This window comes from Podarcis gaigeae (genome assembly GCF_964106915.1).
Source record: "Podarcis gaigeae genome assembly, chromosome: 3".
In the NCBI taxonomy this organism is placed as follows: Eukaryota; Metazoa; Chordata; class Lepidosauria; order Squamata; family Lacertidae; genus Podarcis; species Podarcis gaigeae.
Genome location: NC_139680.1, coordinates 14,451,651 through 14,476,898, shown reverse-complemented (window position 1 = coordinate 14,476,898; position 25,248 = coordinate 14,451,651). Strand labels below are relative to the sequence as shown.

At 43.3% G+C, this 25,248-nt stretch overlaps 1 long non-coding RNA gene across 1 annotated transcript in view; it reads left to right on the top strand.

Moving 5' to 3' along the window:
- The first annotated feature begins 7,085 nt into the window (after window positions 1–7,085).
- LOC310840770 overlaps window positions 7,086–25,248 on the top strand; it is a 24,239-nt gene continuing 6,076 nt past the window's right edge. The window contains exons 1-2 of the long non-coding RNA XR_014562114.1: window positions 7,086–7,701; window positions 8,964–9,067. This is a non-coding gene — a long non-coding RNA (uncharacterized lncRNA). The remainder of the gene's footprint in view (window positions 7,702–8,963; window positions 9,068–25,248) is intronic.

Here is a 25,248-nt window from a genome sequence, read left to right as displayed (position 1 = left end):
CAGGAGCTGGGACCGAGCAATGGGAGCTCACCCCGTCGCAGGGATTCGAACCACCGAGCTTCTGTTCGGCAAGCTCTAGGCTCTGTGGTTTATCCCACAGAGCCACCTCCGTCCCTATAGAAGGGTTAGCAATTTGTAAAGGGAGGAGGTGGGTGGCTTTTTGCAAGGAGTGAGCAGAGGGGTGGGTGTTTAATTCTCCCCAAGGAGTTTAACATGTTGTCCATGGTTCTCCCCCTCCCCATTTTATTCTCACAACAAACCATTGAAGTAGGTTAGGATTTGACTGGCCCAAGGTCAGCCAGCGAGCTTCATGGCTGAGTAAAGATGTCAACCAGGGTCTCTCAGGCCCTAGTCCAACTCTCTGGCTGCTAATCTTTTGCAAGTCAACAGGATTTAGGTTCTCTAAATAAAACCTTCATCTGAACACAGGAGCAAAGTTAGTCTCCAGAAAGGCATGTATGGTGGATAAAAACATCTCAAAATACAGACGCGCTTTCACAAGATTGAATATCGGCTTTTCTTGAGGGTCGATTTCAAAAAATTCCACTGGAAAAACTTTTCCACTGAAAAGTTATGTCCATGTGGAGATGGCAGTATTGAGTCAGTGGCTCATGTGCTTCTGGCTTGCACTCTTTATAAAGATTTGAGGAGTGAGGTCATTTTGTTGTTGTTTTTTAGTCGTTTAGTCCTGTCCAACTCTTCGTGACCCCATGGACCAGAGCACGCCAGGCACTTTTGTCTTCCACTGCGTCCCGCAGTTTGGGCAAACTCATGCTGGTAGCTTCGAGAACACTATCCAATCATCTCGTCCTCTGTCGTCCCCTTCTCCTTGTGCCCTCCATCTTTCCCAACATCAGGGTCTTTTCCAGGGACTCTTCTCTTCTGATGAGGTGGCCAAAGTATTGGAGCCTCAGCTTCAGGATCTGTTCTTCCAGTGAGCACTCAGGGCTGATTTCCTTAAGAATGGATCGGTTTGATCTTCTTGCAGTCCATGGGACTCTCAAGAGTCTCCTCCAGCACCATAATTCAAAAGCATCAATTATTCAGCGATCAGCCTTCTTTGTGGTCCAGCTCTCACTTCCATACATCACTACTGGGAAAACCATAGCTTTAACTATACAGACCTTTGTGGGCAAGGTGATGTCATTACCCCTCTGTTATTGTCCATCCCGGGTCGCTCAACCATTGCTACTGTGTCCTTTCTTCTAGCACAGTGGTTCTCAAGCTGTGGGTCCCCAGATGTTGTTGGACTACAACTCCCATCATGCCTAAGCTCTGGTCTTGCTAGCTAGGGATGATGGGAGTTGTAGTTCAACAACATCTGGGGATCTACAGCTTGAGAAAGGCTGTGAGCAGATCAAGATGACCAGGTGACAGGAAAAATTGCAAGGTTTTTAGCAGGGGCAATTAGAATAAGATCTGTTATTTGATTATTGTTGTAAACCTCCCAATGTATTTTGTATAGTTAAGTTTTTAACTCTATCTTCAGTACATTTCATTTCATTTCATTTCATTTCATTATGATGGCTAGAGGCTAATGCAAATAAAGATTTTTCTGAGCTGGATAAAAACATGAAAGCCTTGATAATTGTATCTTAGCATCCTAACAAAAACATACATAGCAGCCTTCTGTTAAGTCGTGCTGTTGACTCCTTACACGACCAGTTATTCTAATTCCAACTGGCAGCAGAACTACAAGATCTCAGGGAAAGCTTTTTCCTTGTCATATTACCCAAGAACCACTTAACTGGAGATGAGGGATGGGGAAATCTTCAGTTTTGGCATCTCAGTTTCCCCTTACCCCAGTCTTCAATGAAGTATTCCGTTTCACCCGTCAGTTTGCGAAAAGGCATTTTCGAAAGTCCTCATGAAATGTATTCTACTAAGTGCATTGATTGCAAGCATTTTTCTCAAATACAAAGCATTTTGTATGTTGTTTTCATGAGCACATGCATTTTTATGCACACTCTACCCTAATATATGCATTTTCGCTCCCATTACCTGGCCAGAGAACTGCACTGCAAAATTCAAAGAAATACGGATTTCAAACACTGGCTGCATTTTGTTTTGCATATTGGTTCAGGAAGTGTGTTCTGGTAGGTTTGCCTTTAAATGTGAACTGAACTGAATTTCTTCCCCATCAGTATTTGGGCAGAAATCCTAACCCCATTTACTTGGGAGTAAGTCCTTTTTTTAATAATATTTTTTATTAATTTTCAATTTTTTTGACAATATTATAACATTGTATCACCTTTTACAAATTTTTAGCTCTGCCGAGCTTTTGACTTCCCTCCGTTCCGCCATCTGGTTTTTATAAAACACATCTTAGAACCACACATTTATATTGTCTAACTTCTACATTTAACTTGAATGATTTAAAACTTAAAGCACAACCAGAAAGTTTCTTCTTTTAAACATTGTGAACTTTACCGCAGTCCGACTAGTGTCTTTATATGTTTACAATGATTATCTATATATTCAATAAATTTACTCCATTCTCCCTGGAACACTTAGTCACTCTGTTTTCGGATTTCCCCCGTCAGCTTTGTCAATTCTGCATAGTCCATCATCTTCGTCTGCCATTCCTCTACTGTCGGTAATTCTTGCCATTTCCATTTTGGGGCTAATAAAGTTCTAGCTGCCGTAGTAGCATACATAAACAGTTTCTGGTCAGCTTATGATATTTCCACTTGGGAGTAAGTCCTGTTGAATTCAATAGAGGGTCAATACTAGAGGAAAACCTCAGCCTCCAGGATGACCTTTGCATGAAAAGGCACATGCAATTGATTGCAAAGATCCAAATTGCTCCTTTTGATATGCTTGCTAAGTATTGGCAAAGCTAAGGCAGGTTGGCCCCTCCTCAAATACAACAATCCCATTCAGGAAGCTGTATGTGTAAATAAATGTGACTCAATCATTCTACACCATGAGAAGGTTGATAACCTGAATTTGTCTCAAAATGGGAGATTTTCAAAGGATATTTGAAATATAAATATAGTGGTTTAAACTCTGTTGCAGCATTTGAGGAACTTCAGTAATAGTTGCAAGTTAGCCATAAGAGTTAAGATATATTAAGAAAAAGTTAAATGATGATAAAAAGTGTGTATTGGCAATAAGTAATAAGAAATTGAAATAAGGAATACACGGGAGGTCAGGTCTATAATGTTAAGACCAACTTGTGTTTTATTGTTTGTTAAGAAAATTTTGTGTTTATTGTTATTCCTGTGTGTAATTCTGTATCTGTGTTTTCTCTTTTTTTCTTTTTCTTTCTATATCATTAAAAGAGAGAGAGAGAGAGAGAAAGAAAGAAAGAAAGAAAGAAAGAGAGAGAGAGAGAGAGAGAGAGAGAGAGAGAGAGAGAGAGAGAAGGATGATAACCTGCTCCACTCCAGCCCAAGGTGTTTATTAAGGCATGCCAAGATGTAAGTGGGCTGTTATTGTAGGGTAAAGGGCATTGCAATCCTATGATGTAGTGATGTACTCTAATTCCCCGCAGCAAATATACAAACCACAGGCTTATATAAAACAGCTCAATAGAGGTAAGGCGGAAACAGGTCCTTCATTTACAGCAGTCTTACGAATGAAGCTCAACTTTGATTTCTTTTTACTGTGGGAAAATTCCCTGCTGTATTAATAGCTTTCCCTTTTATAGATCCCTCATGCTTAACAAATTGAAAGGCACACTATTAATAGCGATTGCCATGGAAATGGAGGCACCTCTGGGACACAGCGTGAGTTGCACTTGGCGGCAGACAGAAGAAGTACCACACAAATGTTTGTGCAACAGAGTTTGGGCACAAACTTTGTGAATGTTTCTCATGTGATGACTACAATTATCATGCGATAGCCTGCTTTGATCATTAAAAAAACCCTCTAAGAAATGATGGCTCTTGATATACAATAGCTACTTTAGATTTTTCATTATAGTATTTTGATCTGATGTATCCAGTGAGACAAAGGTTTTGTGAATGCATCATTATGCTTAGCTTAAATGAAACTATTCTAATGGTTGCTATTATCTCTGTCTATCTATGTATCTATGTATCTATTTTTTATTAAATTTTCTATTTTACAATTTAAAGTACTCATTTTTATATCCTTAAAATAACAGTGACTTACCCTTCTTCTCTTTCCATGGTTCATTTTACATACTATAGATCCCTGCATGTTTTACTGCTGCAATTTGAATGTGGGTTTGATTGGCTATACTTTATTGTAGGAGCATCTCCACCTCCATCGTTCAGCCCAGGCACTGAGGTCCAGCTCCGAGGGCTTTCTGGTGGTTCCCTCACTGTGAGAAATGAGATTATAGAGAACTAGACAGAGGGCCTTCTAGGTAGTGGCACCTTCCCTGTGGAACACCCTCCCTTCCCTTCAGGTGTCAAAGAAATAAACAGCTATCTGACTTTTAGAAGACATCAGAAGGCAGCCCTGGTTAGGGAAGCTTGTAATATTTGATGAATTACTGTATTTTAATATTTTGCTGGAAGCCACCCAGATGGGCGGGGAATAAATTATTGTTGTTGTTGTTGTTATTATTTTATTTTACATAGTTAGTCCCTCTGAACTATCTTGTGGGAGGAAGGTTGGGCTCTAAATGTAACAAAACACATCACTAACTAACTAATCAAGACAAGGGCCCGTGGGAGAAGAGAGCACCGTCCTCTAAAACCAGATTTAACGAGAAGGGCTTGTTCTTTGGATCATAACATAAGTTTTTATGTTATTTCAATATCTAACTCAATTAGTTGACATTTAGAAGAAGAAGAAACCTTCTATAATTGTTATAATTCTGCCTTTAAATCTGTAGAACAACCAGATCAGTTCAAGCAAAAAAGCAGATTTATTATGCATTATGTATCCTGGATGCCTTCCTTCTGTTTCATAGTTGATTGAAAATGCAATGTTAATGCCTGTGGCAAACCAATGGATTTTTTTTTTTTAACAAGCATTACTGCCGTGTAACAAATATACATCTGAAGGGCTAGAGTTGATGCAGGAATAAAAGGCCCATGCAAACTTCACTGGCAAAGCATGCATTTTAAATAAAGCCTCAGTGAAGAGTAACAGAGACAGTCTCCATTCTCATTCTGAGTAATGTCTGCCTTTATTCAGCAGAACAGCCCACGAGGAAAGTAACAGACAAAGACATACCAGATGAAAAACATCACACTAACAAAATCCTTGTATGCAGGGCAAAAAATCTTATAATTGCCGACTGATGATATTTGCCTCTGAAAGTATGTGGGGAAAACAGTGGGAATGGGTATGGGGTTTTTTGTTTTGTTTTTAAAAAGGAAAAAAAAAGTGTGAAAGAGAAAATATACAAAATAATGAGTGGGTGATGATGCTGTGCTTTGAAAGTTTTATTCAAATCAAAATATCAGTGCTGTGGTTTGGGTTGTGGAGCCTCATCGGTTTCCCCGACTCAGCTCTGAAATGCTTAATCCAGTATCAAACAGCAAACACCGCTTGGCGCTGATCCTCCTAAACCCAGACTAAGACCTTTGCCAACATTTCTTGATGAGGAGTGAAATTTGCCCGCACGTTCAAGATGGAATATGGCCCACGCTTATGATGTCAGAATGAGTCTTCCACTTTGGGTTCAGGCAGACTGAAGAAGTTAGTCAACCTATGCATCTTTTCATGTTTATTTTTTAACCAATATGATAAAAATGGGCACCTTACTACCAAAACATCATGCTGGTATTAATTAAAAGCCTATTGAACTCAATTGAAAGACATCAATGGGCCTCAATTAACTAATGTGTTTGTTTATGTAGAGATTACAATCCTACTCAACACATGTCTTTGCACTAGTTACAGTGCATAAATAGCTGCAGTTTAAAATCACAATGCACATGGACTTCAGTCCAAGCCCACTGATTATATATATATATATATATATATACACATACATACATACATATACATATATATATATATACTTTATTGTCACTTGTACAACTTGTATACAGTGAGATTACATGAGCACCCCCCACTCAGCTCTCTTAGTCTTAATTCCCCTAATTTACTGACGCACACCCACCACACCCGAAGGTCCCTTGCCCTTTTGCTACCTTTTCATTCAGCAGCCTAACAGCCCATGGATAGAAGCTGTTCTTTGCCCTGTTGGTGCGACTAATCATGCTTCTATATCTTCTGCCTGAGGGCAGGAGATCAAGAAAGTGCCGGCCAGGGTGTGAATCATCCCTGAGAATTTTCCTCACTCTCCTGAGGCAACGTTCTTCTGCTATTTCATCCAGCGGATTCATGGGACAGCCCATAATATCTTGTGCTGTATTCACCACTCTCTGTAGGCACTTCCTATCAGTTGATGTCAAACCAGCGTACCACACCGTGATGCAGTATGAAGGACACTTTCTATTGTTGACCGGTAGAAGATCATCAAATGTTGATTGACATTGTTCTTCCACAATACTCCTAGGAGATGGTGTCTCTGTTAGGCTTTCTTAACCACCTGGGTTGTATTTATTTTCCAAGTAAGGTCTTCACTGAGATAAACACCTAGGAATTTAAAGGAAGAGACTCTCTCCACACACCCCTCCCCGATGTACAGTGGGGCTAGTTCTCCTCTCTTCCTCCAAAAGTCCAACACCATCTCCTTTGTCTTGCTGATATTAAGGTGCAAGTTGTTCCCTAGGCACCATGTAGATATTTTTTGGACCTCCCCTCTATATGCTGATTCATATGCAGCTGTTATTAAACCTATTATGGTGGTGTCATCTGCAAACTTAATAATTGCAGTAGACGGGTCAGAAGATACACAATTGTAGGTATACAATGTATACTATATAGGCCATTACATGCAATAGCATGTGTCAACTTGTGTGAAGTTGAGCTTAAGAGCCTGATACATACTTTCTTTCAGAGCATGAGATAGCTTCTAAAGAAGGAGCAGAAGAGCAGTAGGAGAAGGAAGATAATGAGAGAGAAACATAACTATACAATAATATGCACCAGATGTACATTTAACAACAGGAGAAGAGCCTGCTGGTTCAGGCTACTGGCCCATCTAGTACAACATCCTATTTTCACAGTGGCCAACCAGCTCATGGGTAGCCTGCAAGCAGGAGTGGAGCCCAAGAGCAATCTCCCCTCCTATAGTTCCCAGCCACTGGTATTCAGAAGTCTGCAGCCATAGTGGCCTAGAAAAGCCAGAACAGACATATCAACTTCTCCAACCTAACCTTGAAAAGAGGCCCACAAGGCAGCACCATGGAGAGCTCCAACAAAGCAAGTTGTTCTGACAGTGTCCACTACCCTCTAACTCTCGGGGTGTTCAACTGCCAAGTCTCCTCCTTTCCTCTGCCCATATTGCCCCTTTCAGTGATAGAGGAGCTGGTGGCCTCTTCTCACACACTGCTGCTGCTGCCCTCCACAGTGAGACAAAGAGAGATTATTCCCACCTACCTCTGGGTGACTGTGTACACAACATACGCTGCAGCTGTGGAGAGGGAGGAGGTTGAATTTGCCAGCCAGCAAATGAAGTGAACTATGTGTCTACCCTACTGTTGCTGCTTGCCTGAAAAGGAGACAGTGGCCATTGTGACCTCATGATGATGACACCTGCCTGAAGGAGTGTCATGGCAACCTGTTTCATGTAATATCTTGCCTGATGAAGCATCATGAAGAACTTGAAAGCTTGCCACATTTTTGTGACGTTTTGATTGGTCCTAGGTATTGCCCAACTAGCCGATGGACAACAAACATGGATTCTGTGATGTGTTATGGTGGCTAAGAGACTTATAGAATAGATAAGTCCTGCTAGAATAGAAGGACAAACTTTCTCCATGTTTCAGCCAGCGGTTTGAAGAGCTCACTTCCTGCTTTACATTTGAATGCATGGCATATAACCATCCATTTCATTTAGAAACCTATTTTGACTGCTTAATTTAATGTATATGTTTCAAACAGAGTTAATGGGGTATTTTTAGTTTCAATGTCAGCTGGCAATAGATTGTTTCAATCACTGTTGTTTGTTTGTTTAGTTATTTTCTGTTACAAATGCAAATAAAAAACTGAAAGGGAGGAAGTATTGCCCAACTAAGAGTTGCAGTTATTCTTATAACAGGGAACAATCTAAATTCAAAATTAAGATGAAATTTAAACATTTAGAACAAAAATCTAAACTAATGGTAAATAAGAGCTGAAATACCAAATGTAAATTTTGCAAAAACTAACAGCTGTAAATATTATTAATGTGAAATGCATAAATTATCAAGGATCAGTTCAAGCTGATCTGGATCAGTGAGATGATTTCTGTACTGAAAATAAATAGTTTACTTCTTAAAGTGAGTTGCTTCTTGAGCCAAAAGAGGGTTAAGTTTTCATTTGCTGTCTACAGCAAGAATATAGATTTTCAATAAAAACCATTCTATTAAACATCAGATCTGTAAGATACAGAATATTCTGCTTTTGCTCAAATTTAATATATTTTATGAGATCTATGGAAGGAAAACTCAGTTTCCTTTTATATGGAAGAAATGATGGATCGCTGTGATAAAATGCATCAGGCAAGGAAAAATGTAGATAAAGGGCTATAGCTCAGTGGTAGAACATTTGATTTGTATGCAGAAAAACCCAGGTTCCATCCTCAGGTAACACTTTGAATGTTCCTTGGCTGAAAGTGGGCCTTCCCAAGGCTGCAGGTTGCTACCACATAGCTCATCATTGTGTGGCAGAGCCAATCTGACACTCCCTCCATGCTGGCCTTGCCCCATCACCTCTCCCTCTCAGTAGGCAACAGAGATGTTCAGGACTGGGAAGTCAGGAGAGCACAGCATCCCCACACCTGTGTAGCACCATTGGTCACTACTGAATGTAGACAATATTGAGCTAGGTAGACTAATGTCCTAATAGTAGAAGGCAACTTCCTAAGTTCTTATGAAAATCTGCCACAGCATTTCGTCATACTATTTTCTCATGGTTTGATCCTCCAGGCCCCATTGAAATCACTCAATATCTTCCAACTTTGACTTGGAAGCACTTCAGCAAGGATAGTGATATGTGACATGGCATCAAAGCGCAGAAGCCAGCTTCTGAGGTGAGTAAATTTGTTCCCTAAATATCATTTTGTGCCTCATGTTGCTGAATATATTGAAAATGTAAACAGATGTTGGGGAACTCGTCTAGCTTCTTTGGCTTTGGAAAGAGCAAATGGAATTATTTCTATATATTTTTTCATGCAGTTCATGTTTTTTGTTTTTTGGATGAAGTTAAAGTGAACCAAATTAATTTTGCCACAATGCTTTAGGCTCTCTTATGTGATGCCACCAACTGAGAGCAGATTGAAACATTAAGGGTGAAGGTGAAGGATTTTAAAGAACTAGTACGATGGTGGAAAGGAGTTTCCCTCCCTCTTCTTGGGAGTTGAGTTTTCTAAACTCAGGCCACCCATAAAACAAGCCATATGATTTTGTTATCATTGGAAGCTGACTGTCAGAAGCACAGCTAATATGTTCTGTGGTATCTGGATGCCTCTACATTGCACGATAAGAGTATTACGCAGCAACAAAAAACTTTGACACACTATCCGTAAGAACTAGTTCAGATTTAGGATCCCACAGAACACTCCCTTCCTTACCCACCCTCTGTGGCACTCAGATAAGGGCTACTCAAGGCTTTCAAAATAGGGTTTGAGATTCTGTATAAGTTTAACCTAAACTTCAAAAAATGTGATCCAACAAGTGCTGTAAATCCATTTTTTGCTGTAAATCCCATTCCACCACCAAAATCATTGGGATTAAAAATGCTTAAATTGGACTGAATTTCACCACTACGTAAAAATATCAGAGACACAAGTGGCACTGTGGTCTAAACCACTGAGCCTCTTTGGGCTATACCTGCTATACCTGGTATAGAATGTAAGCAGCCCAATTACTTGTGGGACAACTTTCTGACAGCAAATAACACCTGCACTGGCCAGCCTAGGATCAAGGTTTGCAACGTGGGTGGCACTGTGGTCTAAACCACTGAGCCTCTTGGGCTTGCCAGTCAGAAGTTTGGCATTGCTCTGTCTCAGTTCCTGCCTACCTAGCAGTTCGAAAGCACACCAGTGCAAGTAGATAAATAGGTATCACTGTGGCAGGAAGGTAAATGGCATTTCTGTGAGCTCTGGCTTCCATCATGGTGTTCCGTTGCGCCAGAAGCGGTTTAGCCATGTTGGCCACATGACCTGGAAAACTGTCTGTGGACGAACGCCGGCTCCCTCGGCCTGAAATCGAGATGAGTGCCTCAACCCCATAGTCGCCTTTGACTGGACTTAACGGTCCAGGGGTTATTTACCTTTACCTTTATCGGGGGATGATGACTAGGAAGTTTCTCCCTTTCCTTCTGTTACATCCCGATAATCTTGGACATAGTTCCCGCTCTGGCAGAAAAACCTTTATCTGGCCTGTCCTACTTCAGAACCAAAGTAGTGCACCCCAAAGTTCTTCCTTTTAAGTGAATGGATGCCTTCATTCCTTTGGGGAAAAGTAAAACCCTGTAGTTGGGAACAACATAGTGCCAGATGAAGTCCAATCTTGTCCTCTGCTCCTAACTCTGGGTGGGACAGTCTTTGCTTATAGAGGAGGAGTTGCACCCATACAACATCTTTGCAGTTCACAAATCCTCTTTCTACACACATTACTGCCACCACAATAAACCTTTGCCTTATACAGTGGTACCTCGGGTTAAGAACTTAATTCGTTCTGGAGGTCCATTCTTAACCTGAAACTGTTCTTAACCTGAGGTACCGTTTTAGCTAATGGGGCTTCCTGCTGCTGTTACGCTGCCGCCACGCAATTTCTATTCTCATCCTGAAGCAAAGTTCTTAACCCAAGGTACTGTTTCTAGGTTAGAGGAGTCTGTAACCTGAAGCATCTGTAACCTGAGGCGTCTGTAACCCAAGGTACTGCTGTAATTTAAGAATAATCCAATCGTCTTCTTTTTCACTAAACATTGGGAAGGAGGAGACATTGAGGTGACATGGTAGCTGCAGTATCTTCAAATATCTAAAGGGCTGTCATGTGGAATATGTTTTCTGCTGCTCTGGAGGGTAGGACCTGTACCAATGAATTCAAGTCACAAGAAAGGAGATTCGGACTAAACTTCAGGAAGAAGCTTCTGACAGTAAGAGCTGTTCAGCAGTGGAATGGACTCACTCGGGAGGTTATGGACTTTCCTTCAAATGGATGGATGGCCATCTGCCATGGATGCTTTAGCTGATATTCCTGCATTGCAGGGAGTCGAGGCAGATGACCCTCATGGTCCCTTCCAACTCTACAGTCATGTGGTTCTATAATTGGGGGAGCCAGTTGGCTGAGTGTACACCTGTCCAGCGACATGGAGTGGGTTGTCAGCACCCGGGGCAAGGCAAGTAATTTGTGCCCCTAACCCCTAACCTGCCGCCGCTGCCAGCTTCTTCTTGCTGCTGCCTGGGCTGGTCGGGTGTGGTTCTCTCCCGCGCTCAGCGCTGAGCTGGGCGGCCGCTGCACTGTCCCTCCCCCAGATAGTCCCTCCCTCGCTCTCTCTCCGCTCTGCACCACAACGCACGCCTGGCACCCTCCCCCTCCACAGTGGGCGGCGACCCGGCAGCTCGGATCGGATTCGCACAGCCAGAACTGCAGTGAGAGAGAGTGAGTGAGCCAGGTAGGGGCAGAGAGCTGCGAGTGCGAGCGCCCCCCCCCAAATGTTGCGCCTGGTGCGGCTGGCCCCCCCCTGCATCCCCACGCTACGCCACTGCACCTGTCAGTTGGGGCCTGATAGCTGCTCTCTTGACACTGGCCTTGCTGCCGCTTTCCCAAATGGGGATACAGCAGGGTGGCAGCGAGGGTGGGGCTGTGCAGACACACCAACGGAGCTAATCTTTACCATCACCCTGCCTCTTCCAGGTAAACTGCTGCAACACTTTTACTTAGGCAGACATCAGTAGTGGATCACATGATGGGGTGGACCCACAGAGCCATCCCATCGCATGAGCCACTACTGATGCCTGTGTCATGAATTAGCAACTGTTGCTCATATCTTGGGGGGGTTATCCTCGTGTCTTCCCTTCATGGCCTAGGACCCTTGTACCTACGGGACTGCCTCTCCCGGTATGCCCCACTGAGAGCCTCAAGGTCCATAAATAGCAACACCCTAGTGGTCCCTGGCCCTAACTAAGTTAGCTTAGCCTCAACAAGAGCCAGGGCCTTTTCAACACTGGCTCTGGCCTGGTGGAGCGCTCTGTCTCATGAGACCAGGGCCCTGCAGGATCTGATTTCTTTCTGCAGGACCTGTAAGACAGAGTTGTTCCACCTGGCCTTTGGCTTGGAGCCAATTTGATTACCTCAGACTCTTTCTTTTTTTTTCTTTTCCTTTCTCCTCCTGCGATGAGGCTGCATTTTAATATTTTAATGTTTCAATATTTTAATGTATTTTAATTTTGTTTTTTAAGTTGTATTCATTCAACTTGTTTTGATTATTGCTTGTTAGCCACCCTGAGCCCGGCCTTGGCTGGGGAGAGTGGGGTATAAATAAAAAATATTATTATTATTATTCCCTTGTTCTGGAAATGTGTGTAAAGAAGCAGCAGGGAAATAACTGCAGAAGAGCTTTTTTCTCCTGCACAAAAGTGGATTTGGACATCAGAATGAGATGTCTCTAGGAAAGTCTGGGAAGATTCTTCGCCATCCGTGATTAATCTATGCTACACCAGTCTGCATGATGACCCCTTTTAGATGTTCCCATTGGCTGATTCCCAGAGTTCCAGACATGCCACAAAGTTTTGGCTGGCCAGGAGATTCCAAGCATCGCCAGACTTCTTGATTTTAGCTACGTTCAAGATGAAAGTTGGATTTCCCCTCTCCCCTTTAAAAGTTGGTGGCATAACCCAATGAATATATTGCATTTTCAGCTGCATGTTTTGAAAACTAAAAGGACAAGAAAACAGTGTGGGAAAAATCAGGCTACAGGATGACAAGAGGGGAGAAAAACAAACACCCTCTATAGTTCCCATAGCTGAACAGAGCATGTTGTTAGGGTAACTCATAGGCCAGTGCCTCTGAGGGATCCAATCACTGTTTGGCACAATTAGATTCTGATTCATGCTTTCTTAACTCATACACGTGCCAACGAGGGATGAGAACATTCCATGGGAACTTTATGACCAGTCTCCTCCTTATCAGCTTTGAACCAGCTGCCAGACTTGAAGGTTGTTCGATAGATAATTGAATTCTCCACATCACACATTAATTTCTAGATCCCGTCTTTTCCATCCATGGGCTAAGATTCAAGGCCCAATGCAGAGTAGCATTTTCCTATCCACGCCCGCCCTTCCTGTCTCTGAACTTCCTTCCTTAAGATTTACCCAGAGATCATTGTGCTAAGTGAATTCCCTGTCCTCAGCTTGTAAACCTCACCCCCTTGGAACTTGTTCACAAGCTTTGCTCTGACACTAGGGATTTTTTAAATCAATGCTTCCCTACATGCAAGGTCTGCAACAAAAAGTTGTGTTGTATTCCCAGTCTCTCTTTCTCTCTTACAGGAGTGCTCTCTAGAGGAGAGTTATGGTCCTACTCAGGTAGCCTCAGGAGGAAGGAAGGGGGAAAGGCTATCACCAACAACATATCACCAGGTGATTGACAGGAGGGTTGTCCCATCCACCTGTCAAAGTTGGCCCATGGAGGTGGGAGGAGGTGGCAACCAAGCAGGATCAAACTCCTTGCCCATCAGATCATGGGTTGGGAGTCCAGTTCTGCTGTTGGCAGGGAACAGCTGCATAATCAGTTGTGTCCTTACGTAGCCCCACACCTGATGCCATATAAGACATGCAAGGTGGGTGCAGCCCCAGATTAGACATCTTTGTAAAACACTCTCCCCTAATATATTTTGCATGCTATTTTCATAAATATATGCATAATATTTAGTATGTATTTTTTCACTAATATTGGGATTTTTTATGCATACTAGACCCCAGTGTAGGTAGAACTCATCTTACACGCATAAAGCTACAATCACATAAGCGAATAAGTGTAACATGCAAGTTACTTTTATATGTGTTTACTTTTACAGTGGTACCTCGGGTTACATATGCTTCAGGTTACAGACGCTTCAGGTTACAGACTCCGCTAACCTAGAAATACTGCTTCAGGTTAAGAACTTTGCTTCAGCATGAGAACAGAAATCGTGCTCTGGCGGCGCGGCAGCAGCGGGAGGCCCCATTAGCTAAAGTGGTGCTTCAAGTTAAGAACAGTTTCAGGTTAAGTACGGACCTCCGGAATGAATTAAGTACTTAACCTGAGGTACCACTGTACATAGTACTTGGTGTCAATATTATTATCTTTAGAGAGGAGCAAAAATCAGTGGAAATCCACCCATGTGCTTCCACTAAAAGTGGGTTGTGGATTAGGCTGAAAATGTGTTAGTGCTGAAGCTGCCTTTTACTGAGTCATCATTGCTTACCCAGTCCATTGGTGGTTCTTCAAGGTCACAAACATGAGATCTTCTGCAGCTCATTGAAATTCTTGTAACTGGACATGCCAAGGATAGAACCTGAAACCTTATTCATACAAAGGCCCATACGAACTTATCCAGATCATATGATCATCATCTGAGGCCCTTCATCGTGTGCCTCCTCCATTAAAAAAAGTATACTTACAAAAAAGGAGAAGGGGAGATGATGTGGAATGCTCTCTAGAGTTAAATACAGTGATCCATCCAGTCCTACATGCTGTCTCCAGTAATGACAAGAGAATCAGATGTTTCAGAAGATAGGCAGCTAGAGGATGCTTCATTCCCACACTGATCAAAGCTCATACCCGCTTTGCCACACTAGTTATACCAAGGTTGGAAGCCACACAGAACATAGGCACCATTTTTCATAGCAAGTTATTTGTGTGATATGGCTTCCACCTGTTCATGGCGAGTTTTAACCACACCAAAGAAACTCTCTGAAAAAGTTGAGTGGTTATTTGTGGCCACACTCTGGGTTGTATTCATAGAATCATGGCACCAACCTTTACTCAGAGAAGACCCACTTAAAGTAAAGCCAATATCTCTTGAATTAGTTGAATACAGCCCCATGTGCCTGGAACAGCCACCAACTCTACCTAATGAAAAACCCACATACCTTTCTGTCTGATGGACCCTTGGTGACTGCCATTCTTGTTTTCACTTGGAGGCAGCTAGAATAATGCAATGTACTTCATCACTTTACCAACAAAGGTCCACATAGTTAAAGCCATGGTTTTCCCAGTAGTGATGTATGGAAGTGAGAGCTGGACCATAAAGAAGGCTGATCGCCGAAGAATTGCTGCTTTTGAATTATGGTGCTGGAGGAGACTCTTGAGAGTCCCATGGACTGCAAGAAGATCAAACCTATCCATTCTGAAGGAAATCAGCCCTGAGTGCTCACTGGAAGGACAGGTCGTGAAGCTAAGGCTCCAATACTTTGGCCACCTCATGAGAAGAGAAGACTCCCTGGAAAAGACCCTGATGTTGGGAAAGATGGAGGGCAGAAGGAGAAGGGGGCGACAGAGGATGAGATGGTTGGACAGTGTTCTTGAACCTACAAACATGAGTCTGACCAAACTGCGGGAGGCAGTGGAAGACAGGAGTGCCTGGCGTGCTCTGGTCCATGGGGTCACGAAGAATCGGACACGACTAAATGACTAAACAACAACAACTTCATGTAAAACTTCATGTAAACTGCTTGGAATTGCCAGCCACTGCAGAATGTATTGTACAGTCACTATGCAGGTGATTTTAGAAGAGCAATACACAAGAAGACCTTGCTATGTGCACATTGATCTAAGCTAGAATCCTAATGCCTATGCACAAGCCTGGTAGATATTGCCTGCTAAGCAGTCTATGGGGGTATAATATCTCTACTTGTAGTTGGTCAAAACGACTGTGCTGCAGTTTGACACTGAAAATGCCAGGTATTTCACTCTTAATACAGCTACTGGTTTGTGCCAACTCTCTTTTCAAATACTGACAAAGGAAGGTTATGTCTAAGTATGCAAATCCTCCTAAATGTACAATGAGAAACAGCAAACCGATACAGATATCTTGCAGTCTACGGAGCTGACCTGATGATATGATGTCAATCCAGCAGATCAGCGGTGGAAATGGAAATTGACTTTAGTTTTCCAGACACTCCATTACTGTCCATTCCTTATAAAGCCAGCAAGAACACGGGTGATGCTGTGGTCTAAACCACAGAGCCTAGGGCCTGACAATCAGAAGGTTGGCGGTTTGAATCCCCACGACGGGGTGAGCTCCCATTGCTCAGTCCCAGCTCCTGCCCACCTAGCAGTTTGAAAGCACATCAAAATGCAAGTAAATAAATAGGTACCGCTCTGGCGGGAAGGTAAACAGCATTTCTGTGTGCTGCTCTGGTTCGGCAGAAGTGGCTTAGTCCTGCTGGCCACATGACCCGGAAGCTGTCTGTGGGCAAACGCTGGCTCCCTTGGCCTATAGAGCAAGATGAGTGCGCAAACCCAGAGTCTTCTGTGACTGGACCTAATGGTCAGGGGTACCTTTACCTTTACCTTTCACCTTATAAAGCCACAGTACTCTTCTGTAGGGCTCTCATGCTAACAGTCTCTATAATGTCTGGTATAAGCAAATCTCTGGAACATCAGAAGCCTTTGATATGAAAGACATGCTAACATATCTCCCTTAATTTCCTTATTGTTTTCAATATTGTGTGTTCTAAGAAATGGAGAGGATTTGAGTTTATTTAACTTGTACAAATAGATTATCCTGAGATATTTATTTAAACCTTTGGGGTTTATAATCAGCAATGTCCACCGCAATTTGGGCAATGTTGACTGTTGGCAACTCCCTATGGTTCTTTACTCCAAATCTCCATTAGGCCACAGAGGCACAAATCAAGTAATTTAATGAAACTTGCAGTTCTTGACTAAACTTTTTTGAGAAGTCTTTGCTTAAAACTTGTCTTGCATTGTGAATTTAGGAAATGGAAAAGCCCCCTAAACGTAATCACAGCTAGAGTAGCCTTCTTCAAGCCCAGTTGTTCTTGGACTCTAGTTCCCATCAGCCCCAAGCATCATGGCCAGTGGTTGGCAATGACAGGAGCTGGAGTGCAAAACCATCTGGACCGCACCAGATTGGGGGAAACTGAGCAAATCTGTTGGTTAGTTTGGAAGGAAACATAGATTTAATTCATCATTGAATCTCTGCAGATTAGTTTATCTCGCCTCCATGCAAGATTTCTGTGTGGCTAAAATGTAATTGTGAGCTCCTGAAAAGAAGCAAGTGACACTTAATTGAACATAAAGGTAAAGGTAAAGGGACCCCTGACCATTAGGTTCAGTCGTGACCGACTCTGGGGTTGCGGCGCTCATCTCGCTTTATTGGCCAAGGGAGCCGGCGTACAGCTTCTGGGTCATGTGGCCAGCATGATGAAGCCGCTTCTGGCGAACCAGAGCAGCGCACGGAAACGCCTTTTACCTTCCCACTGGAGCGGTACCTATTTATCTACTTGCACTTTGACGTGCTTTTGAACTGCTAGGTTGGCAATGGACATTGTGAGGTTTTGGCAGTATCACTGAGTTCCATCGAGTGGCTTGATATTTCTCCTAGCAGTCTATGGACCCAAGCAGGTAAGTCAAGGAATGACAACACTGTGTTGCAGAAAAAGGGCTAGGATTGGTAATAGGTTGGCAATTGGTTATAGGCTGGCAATAGGTTCAGGACAAATCAGGGCAGGGTTCACGCAATGTATAATTGCATTATGTGTTTTCTCCCCAATGAAATTGTGATGAACAGTGGTGTAGATGGCCTTATTTTTATTCAATTGCACTGCCCTTTTAATCTCACGTTTCTTCTTCCATGAAATTCAAGATGCTATACATGTGATTCCCCGCTGGTCACTCATATAGGCACTGACCAGACCCAGACCAGCTTCAGCAAGCATGGTGGCCTTCTAACCAGAGAAATTCATGGATGAGAAAAGGTCTGTCAATGACTATCAGCAGAGCCAGCCCAATATATTCTGACATCTGAGGCAAACTGCAAAATGGTGCCTCCCTCCCCACCAGGGAAAAAGGTGTGAGTGAAGATCTACATTGAGAATGGGGGTGGGGGATCTACACCGGGATCTGCTGCTCCTATGGATCCTGCCTCCTGAGGTGATCACTTCAACTGGCCTCATGGGTGGACCACCCCTGGCTATCAGGGATGCCTATCTATTTGTGGTCTTAGTCACTTTACACCAGACGTTATCAGCAAATTGGATTCTTTTCAGTGTAAGTATGGATCAAGATAATGATTTTTATCTCCTACTGCAGATGTTACATTTGCATAGTAAGCTTTGTACAATGATATTATCACCAAGTAACTCTCTGTTCTTATCTTGGAGCTTTGCCTATAAATGGCACAGTCATGCTGGGCCTCTTACATTTCAGATAGATCATTAGGCCCCACCATTTCCAATCCCCACTCCAGACCTTTGACATGTATGTTGTTGTCTAGTCATTCAGTCGTGTCCGACTCTTCGTGACCCCATGGACCAGAGCACGCCAGCCACTCCTGTCTTCCACTGCCTCCTGCAGTTTGGTCAAACTCATGCTGGTAGCTTCGAGAACACTGTCCAACCATCTCATCCTCTGTCGTCCCCTTCTCCTTGTGCCCTCAATCCTTCCCAGCATCAGGGTCTTTTCCAGGGAGTCTTCTCTTCTCATGAGGTGGCCAAAGTATTGGAGCCTCAGCTTCAGGATCTGTCCTTCCAGTGAGCACTCAGGGCTGATTTCCTTCAGAATGGATAGGTTTGATTTTCTTGCAGTCCATGGGACTCTCAAGAGTCTCCTCCAGCACCATAATTCAAAAGCATCAATTCTTCGGCCGTCAGCCTTCTTTATGGTCCAGCTTTCACTTCCACACATCACTACTGGGAAAACCATAGCTTTATCTGCCAATTGAGGATTATGAAGCTGATGAAGTGGGTTTCAGTCTATGAAAGTTATGCCACAAAAAAGTTATTAGTCATTAGGAAGTCAAAGATTCTTTGACTTCTATTTTTGCAGCAGACTTAATGCAGTTACCTTTCTGGGATGTGTCAGGTGCTTTGAGCACTTTAGAAGAGAGTTAAAATTTAAGCACAGGACGTTGGGAAAGTGATTCGAAAGAGCTAATTGGAGAGAAGGGGATTTCCAAAGATGACGATGCTTCTGGAAAAAACTGTTCAGGACCAGCTTAAACAAATATGGCATCAAGCCTTGTTGATGGGAGCCAAGGAACACAGGGCCATTTCTGGGCTGTCAAATGTCATGACACAAAGATTCATGAGAAAATGCCTTCTAGCTCCCGGGAAATCTCCCTGTCAGAGCACACCCTCCTAGTTCGACACATCTGCTATACTTCGTGCAGGAATTTGTTGGGCACAAAACATAGATGGATTTCTTGGGAATGAGCAAGAGACTTCATATAAAAGCTTTTTGTTGGGGGGGGGGAAGGAAGCAAGAAGAACCATACTATTTTTATTTTTGCATATTTCTGAAGCATTCTAAAAAGGGTGATAGATAAACCACACATCATATCACATCCTCCTCAAAATGACTGAGAAATGTGGAGAAAGAGAATCTATTAGAACAGAGAGATGTGCTTTGTACAGGTGAAGTTTTAGCATTAGTTTAGCAGAAAACCAACATTTGTCAAGGATCTTTATGGTGGAAGAAGGTAGCAGAGCTTTCATTTTATGCAGTAGGCTGAAATGAGTCCTCGTCTTTCTAAAAGCCCATCCCTACGAGGGGTCAAATTACTGTAATATCAAATAATGTTTGCAGACATTTCAAGTGGTGCTGGCAGAGATAGGAATCAATTACAGAATGTTGAATTTTAATGTTGTTGATATGAGTTCATCTTAATGGGGGGGTATATCTCACAGAAGACCAGGAAACAGAAGGGGCAGACTGAGCAGTGCTGTAAAACTGTGAAGACAGGAACTACACAACCAGGTGGGAGGTGTCTCAAGAAGTCCAGGAGGAAAATGGGGTTACACCTCCACCCAAAACAGGAGGGGAATAAGTGCTGTTAGTGGGGAAGAGTGCCAAAAGGTAAGGAAGGCTGACTTTCACATACTGATTCAATTTAACCGGCCACTTTTCTCACTGCGGGCTTCCAGTGAACTTATGATTCAGCAACACATGCATATTTAGTCTGCGGGACACTGCCACAAATTATTAATGTGGCAAATAGTTTAAACATCTCTATCCAAAAGACGGTCAGGTTTCTAGTTGGAGCTTAAGATTGTTTGGCACTGAATGTGTAATTCTGCGACAGCTCAAAGCATGTTCACTGCTAACACAGCTCAGATATAGCCGCGGACAGATTTTGGCCTTTTGGTCTGTGGGGTAAAAATGGTTTTAAGGTCTGCAGAAGTAAATAGTAGACGCTAATATGGTGTTCATCCCAGATCTGTCATTGGAAAGGCTCCATCTTCTCACAATCTTAGAGTGCAAACATCTCTGTATATTTGACATCCTTGACATTAAAAGAGTGATCTGGTTTGTTTAATGGCTCCGAAAGCATCCCTGAGTCACTGAAGCTAATAGCCCCCATTTGAATTTGTAGTGCCTGCTCTGAGCAGCACCAAGTGAAAAGTTCCAGATCCAGCTATTTGAAAAACTCCTGGCACTGATGTTTAGATCTTGACCCCCTGACTATATTTTGGTTCACAGTTAGCAGCTAGGTTACCAAAGAGGGTGGCAGTGTTTAGGCATCTCTTCAGCTTCATTCTTCATTCAGGGTCTCCTTTGACAAGATACTCCAACAGGCCTGATGTTTCTCCAAACTGCATTCCTGCACTGAAGAAATATATAGAGGGAGAGCCTTGGCTTAAATGCTTTCTCTGGAGTAGCTTCTGGCAGGAGAGGTCGGTGAGAAGGGCTGTCAACAGGTATCTAACCTCCAAGTAGTGCAAGTTTTACCCCTTACTGGGAGATAGGGGATGAGCCGACAGGCAGCTTAGTGCTGCATGGATGCTTGGACAGGAGTGCCAGATTGACCCCATCAATGCCTGCAACAAGTGGGATGTAATCCATTGGAGCAGTCAAATACAACATTCCTTATTTCCCTAGAGTGGGCATAGGCAGGAGGATGTTAATCCAGTCAGTATAACTTCCTGTTCCACTGGTCTGGAGCATCCTCCCCCTGCATGTGACCAGGGAGATGGGCGCGATCCTGGCTGACTCCATAAAAGAGCCGAGTCACGCAGCCATCTTCTCTCTTGATGCCATGCTGCTCTCCTGCTGCCATTTTGTTCTCTTGATGCTGTTCTCTTAACGTATTTTGCTGTCTGCTTGCTCTCAGCCAGCAGCACATGGGCTCAGTTCCCATAAGGGATGAACTCACAGTATGTTCTGTAACTACTAGCTAAAGCTTGCCTTCAGGGATCATACTGTGAACTGAATGTGAATAAACTTCTTGTTACTTTTAAGGAAAGACTCTTGTGTCTTTATTCTTTTAAGAGGGATAAAAGGGGACACCAGGAATAATCTATTCTAATCAAGCCAGACTGGATTGCTTAACTAAAGAGATTCAAATGAATCTGCAAACTAGCTTCCTGCTGAATTGAGGGGAATCTGCTCTGCTACATGACCCAGTAGCGTGAATAAAGGAAGGATAATATTTAATTAATATATCAGGTGGTACTGTGAGTTAAACCACAGAGCCTAGGACTTGTTGATCAGAAGGTCAGCGGTTCGAATCCCCACGACAGGGTGAGCTCCCGTTGCTCGGTCCCTGATCCTGCCAACCTAGCAGTTTGAAAGCACGTCAAAGTGCAAGTAGATAAATAGGTACCACTCTGGTGGGAAGGTAAACGGCGTTTCTGTGCGCTGCTGTGGTTCGCCAGAAGCGGCTTAGTCATGCTGGCCACATGACCCGGAAGCTGTACGCCGGCTCCCTTGGCCAATAAAGCGAGATGAGCGCCGCAACCCCAGACTTGGCCACAACTGGACCTAATGGTCAGGGGTCCCTTTTCCTTTACCTACTATCCTTAACATTCACACACAACAAAGTGCCAACTTCCTCATTGCCTCGTCCCATCCCTTCTCCTTCCCTGTAAGTGGCCATGACTTTGCTGTCTGGAAGCCAGGTACCCACCACTGCCCGTATTCACTGACTGCTCTGGGTTTCTAGAAAGGATAATCTGCTGTCTTTGGTTTGAGCTTTAAGGGAGTCTGAAACTCTGCCTGGTTGGCATGGAATATAATCCAAGCTGTACCTGAAGAGCTCCATCCAGCTCACAGACTTGGAAGGCAGAGATAGGCGCTTTATCAGGGTAGATTTTGCAAAATGTTCTTCCTCAGTGTAGCTAAGGCGCTGAGCATGAAATTTTGGGGAAATGTGTAAACGTTTTGGGCATGACCCACTCCAGTTGTGGACTCCGTTCCTGAACACAGAGGGTTCCCATGGGCCCTGTTAGCACCCTGTTTCTCCTCCCCACACATAGGACAACAATTAAATCCCATTTTTATGATTTCGTTGAGAAAACATGGAATGGGGAATTGCTGAGCCCCGTTTGAACCCCTTACGTTCAGGGGCCGTGTCTGTGGCTTGAGTTGCTGATGTCCATTGATCTTAGCAATTTGACTCTTAAAATTTTTTTGCCTTAAAATTCTTTGGTAATCATTAATAAATATCCATGATAGTTTAAAAGCAACATTTTAGCCAACATGCGATGTAGTTTAGGATGAAATAAATTGTGTTTCATGACTGAGAAGGGATTTGAACCCAAGTCTCTCAGGCCTTAGCTTAGTCCAACACTACACTACAGTGGCTTTCATTTACATAGGTTTAGATAAGATCTGCGTGTCACCTCTGCCCTGCAAAGGAGATCTACAGGCGAGTCACATTTTGGATATGGAATGAAAGGTATAAATCAGTGTTTCAGACAAAAGGAAATTAGAACGTGCATCTGGGTGTTGATATTGTCCATCTGCACTGCATTGCTTTCAGCTGAATGCACATTTAACACAGCCCCATCCATATTCTGATGCAGCTAGTCTTACAGAAACAGCTTTATAAAGTGTAGCTCGAGTAGATTCAGAGCAATCGTATATTATATACAGCGTCTCGTGTGCTATTAGATAACACAAGCATCTGGGAAAGATGATATGTTTTACTGTTGCATAAGAGATATCACCATTGATATACACTTGAGATTGTGAGAAATGGGTGTGTTCTTTTGGAATATGCCTGCTGGAGAGTCTAACTGCTTTCCAGTGCAAGTGCCAAACAATCGGAGCCAAAATCACAGCCATTAAATATTGAAGTCATTGTAGTCATCCAAGAAAAAGGGTCACAAATTCTCTATTGTTCTGTCTGACTTTATAGAAAGAAACTTGGGAATGTCAAACACTGATTACAATTCAAAGAAGAAGAAAAAACAATAATAAAAATGATGCCAAATAACACTGTTTTAAAGTTCAGCTTAGTGCTCTTAAATTACAAAGCAGAACTCTTTCTTCTAATGTTTGGCATGCCCACATTCTAATTTTGACTTCTGAAAGGTGGCGATAGCATCTGATGAGTCACCATTGAAATGTGTGAGACCAAATGTCCCCCCCCCCCCATATAGCTGAAGCAATCAGCACTCTTGGTTTGTTGTGCATGGCTTGCTTTCGTTGGGCAATAGTGGCATAGTGTTACACTTCCTGAACCATGTGATTAGGGTATTCTATTGGGGAACTTGGACTGAACTCTACATTCCCTTCTCAGACCCAGGCACCCAACTCTCCTACTCCCGACATGAACTTCATTTCATTCACCTTTGGTCCTTGGTCCCACCCCTGAGCCTAGAATTCAGCATTTTTTTTAATCCGATCTAATACAATGTGTGCTGGGCTGGAGGTAGTCTACACTGTAAGAAATGACAGACACAGGCACCATTGGTGACAGACACCCATTGGGAGGAAAATAGGAATACAGGAAGTGGTTTTAAATCACGCCAGACTATGTGTTCATCTGTCAGGGACCGTGCTGAGGAGGGCTGCACTGAGGAGGAATGGTGGGAGCCTCCCCCTCTCCCTGCTCCAGATCCTGAATCTTCCCAGGAGCAGGAGGACAGTATAGATTTGGAACAGTAGTTTGCAGAGGGGCATAGTTCAGAAGGCAGAAGCTGGGAAATACTGGATGGGGGACAGCTAGGAGAAGAAACCATAGCTGTCAAGTGTCCCTTATTTGAAGGGACAGTCCCTTATTCCAGCGCCATGTCCCACTGCTGTCCCTTATTGATGGATGTCCCTTAAATGTCCCTTAAATTTCAAAGGATGCAGCTCCTCTCCCACCCTCCCTGCCGGCCAGGGAGGAGGGAGGCTCCACCTGTGTTGCTTGGCTGTGTTGCTCACCCAATAAGAAGTCTAAGAACGACTGGGGGGGGTGGAGCTTGCATGCCTTGTGTGTGGCTAGTTAATGCAAGCTGAGGGGGGTTTCGAATGCTGGGCGCCATTTTGTTGCACGTGCTGCTGCAAACTTTGCAGTGCAAAGCCAGGCCGGGGAGCCATCTTAAGTTGAGGCTGCATAGGCCTTGTGATTCAGATTCTTTTCAGTTGAACTTCTGGTTACAAGGTTGGTTGGACAGTGTTCTCGAAGCTACCAGCATGAGTTTGACCAGACTGCAGGAGGACAGGAAGACTGGAGTGCCTGGAACAGGTGAGGCTGCAGGTCCCTTATTTTGGCTGCTGGTCCCTTATTTTCAAATCTGTAAGTTGACAGCTATGGAAGAAACACTGGAAGATAGAGGGTTAACAGATTCACAGTCTCTGGACAGCATTCACTCCCCCCTTCTCCAAAGTCAAGGAGAGCTCAGAAAGTAGCAGAACAGAAAACACAAAGGGTACAAGCTCAGATTAGAAGACATAGAAGTGACGTAGATTAATAGGGACAGCAGGGGGTGGATTCCTTAATTGGGAGCACAGCGAATCCTAGTTGTGTTCTTTGTTCTCTCTGTGATTATTAAAGTGTAAATGGCAGTTAATAATTTGTTTCTGAAGCTAATTTAGATTACATTTATACGATGGAAAGACAATTCCATGGAGGTCTATAGAAAGCCATTGCCATATCTGGCCACAGAGACTGAGTCACACAAACCTTTACTGCACATGCAATCCAAGAAAAATTGTATCAGGAAAAGGAGTTTTGTTGATTGCCTTGTGTCCCGTAGGACAATTCTGCTTGCACCCACATGCTTTAAACCAGCTTACTAAAATTAAAATGCACCCCCAACGCATGTAT